Genomic DNA, 4,804 nt, shown 5'->3' on the forward strand with positions numbered 1-4,804 from the left:
GCTCGGTCCGGTGCTGTGGATTGAATTCGGCGTAGCTCAGTGGTCAGAGCGCTTGGTACGTAGAATCAAGGACCCGGGTTCGATCCCCGGTGCCGCCGGAGCGAATTTTTCTCCTCAAATATTAATGATGCATAAAGCCAAAACTTTTCTTCCGCCATATTAGAAAATTATGACAATTGATCAATTATTATTTATAATTCTGAATTACTTATTTAAATTTCAAAATTGGTGCAAGTTCCAATTTAAGTAAATTGGCAGTCCACCGCTGTGGAGTGTAACGGTTAACACGTCTGACCGCGAAACGAGCGGTCACGGGTTCAAACCCTATTTGGGACAAGTTACATGTTTGAGATTTTTTCCAGGATTTACCCTGAACTCATTTCGCTGGCATTATCACCTTCATCTTAAACACTAGCAGTTGATAAAGAGTTTTAAAATAACCTATAAGTCCACACCTGTGGAGTAACGGTTACTGTGCCTGGCCGTGAAGTCAGGTGGCCCGGGTTCGAATCCCGGTCTGGGCAAGTTACCTGGTTGATAAACACAATATAATATTTGTTACGCAGTCAAATGACAAATCAATGTAAAATAATGACTTATATTATATGGTCATTAAGTTTTATATATATGAATTACAAATTTCAAACGTTTTCGCCCATTCAGGCATCTTCAGGCACAATTATACAATATCTCAATATCAAATAGTGTAGCCATTACATTGGTGGTAGATAAACTGTTTAAGATTAATGATATACAAAACATCTCCATAATTAAAATGTAATATTACAAGTCATAAAATTAAAATAATGTTAAAACCACGTAGTGTTGTAATTAAACTTCATAATATTCTGTGGAACTCTTGTTCAGTAGAGTCCAATGAGTGATGAATTATGTGTCGTTTGAACGTGGCAACTGTATAGATCACTATAAAACATCCTATGTTTGAAGTAGTTATGTAGACGTGAGACGACCTGCTGCTGTTGGAACTGTAGCTAGTATTCATGTATATAAAACTTAATGACCATATAATATAAGTCATTATTTTACATTGATTTGTCATTTGACTGAGTAACAAATATTATGTTGTGTTTATCTATATTAATTGACAATCTGAATATTTTTATCATGCTTTCTAAGTTACCTGGTTGAGGTTTTTCCGGGGTTTTCCCTCAACCCAATATGAGCAAATGCTGGGTAACTTTCAGTGCTGGACCCCGGACTCATTTCACCGGCATTATCATCTTCATTTCATTCAGACGCTAAATAACCTGAGATGTTTATACAGCGTCGTGAAATAACCTACTAAAATAAAAAAATAACCAATTGAAAAGTAAATAGGGTGGTAAAATTAATTTTAATTCTGAATCCTTAATAAAATTTAACTGTTGTTCATTATAGATTTTTTAAGTTGGTATTTATACCAACTTACAAAAGCTTTTGTCACATTTGTTACGCCAAACCCAATGAATTATTGCATGCAACTGAGAGAATCAGCGACTGCCAAGGGGTGGGGGGGGGGAAGTATTGAAGAGCAACAACAGAAGAAGACAAAAAGAACAAGCAGGGATGAAAAAAACTTTTCTGATAGTTTGAAAAGATCGCCGGCGCCATATAGATTATTATATTTTGTATAGTTTTTTTCTTCTCGTTTAGTCCGAAGGGTAAGAAGGGGGCAGCTTTTAAAAGGGGTTGGGTGGACGGGTTTGTGTTAACTGAGAAGAAACAGTCATGGCTTCAAGATTCTCCCCCTCCTACCCCTCTAGTCTCAAAACTTCTTTGCTTTATGTTTAGTAGTTAGAAGTGGAATGTGAAAATTCTCTGTGTCTAGTCTTGAGTAGGTTATGTTAGCAATCGACTCTGTAGAGTGGCTAGAAGAGGGGGGGGGGCATCCCGTGCTCAAACTAAACAAATAGGTACTTAAACACGTTAATGTTGAAAATTTTGGTTCAGAGAAATTGCTGTTTTATCAGAAATTGTGTGAAATACAAGTAGTCAGAAATAGACCAAGACAGGGGTAAACAAATTTCGAGGCAGTGTAGTATTATAATCCATTATTCCAAGAATTTCCGTTGACTGTTTCGTTTATATGACGTCACTCCATCATCTACCAAAGAAGTGTAATGAAATTTTGAATTCCAACCAATCACAGTCATACATCGCGATAATTATTGCAGCTAGATTTATCGCTATCAATTTATCGCATGGTCGTTCTTTTGTTTAGTCAGTGTCGCCAACTGTTTCCCCGTAAATCGATGAGCATGAATCCATTAAGATGCATCTACACGGTTAAACTTTTCTTTCAACTTTACGCTTACACATTCAAGCAATGAATGCAGGACTGATATTTAATAATACTTACTTACTTACTTACTTACTTACTTACTGGCTTTTAAGGAACCCGGAGGTTCATTGCCGCCCTCACATAAGCCCGCCATCGGTCCCTATCCTGAGCAAGATTAATCCAGTCTCTATCCTCATATCCCACCTCCCTCGTGGTCTAAGGCATCCTGCCTAGGACTCGCGTTACGGAATGCGCGCTGGTTCGAGTCCTAATGGGGGAAGAAATTTTCTTATGAAATTTCGGCCAGTGTATGCGACCGGTGCCCACTCAACATCGTGATGCACTTGGGGAGCTACGATAGGCAGCTAAATCTGGTTACGAAAGCCAGCTATAACGGCTGGGAGGCTCATCGTGCTAACCACACGACACCTCCATTCTTGTTGGATGATCGCCTACCTCTGCTTCAGCATGTGGCCGTGAAGCCAGCAGCTGGCTGGTCGGTCTTGGCCCTTCATGTAGCGTCACGGATTATTGTTATAGTGTTATCATCATTATTATTATTATTGTTGTTATCATTATTATCATTATTATTATTACTATAATTATTATTATTATCATCCTTTGAAGACGTGGAAATATTCAAATACTTCGGAGCAACAGTAACAAATATAAATGACACTCGGGAGGTAATTAAACACAGAATAAATATGGGAAATGCCTGTTATTATTCGGTTGAGAAACTTTTATCATCCAGTCTGTTGTCAAAAAATCTGAAAGTTAGAATTTATAAAACAGTTATATTACCGGTTGTTCTGTATGCTTGTGAAACTTGGACTCTCACTTTGAGAGAGGAACATATGTTAAAGAGTGTTTGAGAATAAGGTTCTTAGGAAAATATTTGGGACTAAGAGGGATGAAGTTACAGGAGAATGGAGAAAGTTACACAACGCAGAACTGCATGCATTTTATTATTCACCTGACATAATTAGGAACATTAAATCCAGACGTTTGAGATGGGGAGGGCATGTAGCACGTATGTGCGAATCCAGAAATGCATATACAGTCTTAGTTGGGAGGCCGGAGTGAAAAAGATTTTTGGGGACGCCGAGACGTGAATGGGAGGAAAATATTAAAATGGATTTGAGGGATGTGGAATATGATTGTAGAGACTGGATTAATCTTGCACAGGATAGGGACCAATGGCGGGGTTATGTGAGGGCGGCAATGAACCTCCGGGTTCCTTAAAAGCCATTTGTAAGTAAGCTACAATAGAAATAGCTTCTGCAATGTCGGAGAATCGTTAAAAAGGATCTGGCCTGGACATGTGGAGCGACCTGTGTGGACTGCAGCGACGTTTTGCCGGCCACCTTGTAGCGTCGTCTGTCCCATTTGGGTCCGGCCTGGCAGCAGCCGCCGGCAATAAATATCAGTTATTGATGTGAACCATCTGCACAGCGTTAGAAGCGACCCTCACGCTGCTGCGAGGGTTGTCTGTCACCAGGGGTAGCTGCTCCTAACTTCTAGTCTGCGGAGACCACTGCAGTAGCAACGGAATCGCTTTCAAAACAGTCGTGAACTGTCTGGAAACATAATTCTTAACTACCTTTCTTTGTTGCTAGGGAACGAACTTTTAGCTTTCTGTTGTTTTTAATATAACTCATTAAATCATAACTATTATTAAACTACAGGGACATCATTTTATTTTTACTTACATTTTTAATATTAACTTGCCTATACCTCTGGATCAACGCTGTTTGCTGCCCGCTTCCACGACTGGAGTTCGATGATACTGGCGTAATATACAACCAAATCACTTTACTAGGTATAAGAGGGAAGAAAAGTAGTTCATTCATTTACATAAACTAGGAAATATCGCAATTTGGAGTTTGATAATTTTCATTAGGTTTTTGTTTAATCAAAATACAGTACAGTATTAACAATAAGTGTTTTTACTCACGAACTGAGCTGTCCATGCGGACGTATTCATTATGCAGTGTATATTATACTGTCTACAGCACGTTAGCGTACAATATAGAGAATGAAGTTAAATTTAAAAAATACTCATAATATGGATATTTAAACACATTTTTGAAAATGGTGGCCGTTCATTTCAATACAGGCTTCAGTTCCAATGTGCATATTACCGCACTAAAGACTATTGTACCTAATCCCAATTACCAGTTTCGTCCTTCGTACTAGTAACTCATGTTGAAATAATTCCTGTACCTACTCTATAAAAGAGTACCTTACGTACTGTAAATTCAATCTTCACTTCTGCCCAATCCGAAAAGATAAAATTACTGAGACATACTATCTACTGTCCGTTCAAGTTGTTATGTCGCAGGATGTAGAAAGGGAAGAAATGGCATGACAGTTAATTACTTAACGAGGCCCTTTTATTTCAGTTATTTTAAACAGTTTTATAATATTACGTAGACGTCCAATTCCTAACAGAAATTAATGTTCTCAGAAAAGAGCTAAGACAGCCCAGCCACTAGCTGGCGAATAAAAGCTGGTGGGGGA

This window comes from Periplaneta americana, chromosome 6 (genome assembly GCF_040183065.1).
Source record: "Periplaneta americana isolate PAMFEO1 chromosome 6, P.americana_PAMFEO1_priV1, whole genome shotgun sequence".
In the NCBI taxonomy this organism is placed as follows: domain Eukaryota; kingdom Metazoa; phylum Arthropoda; class Insecta; order Blattodea; family Blattidae; genus Periplaneta; species Periplaneta americana.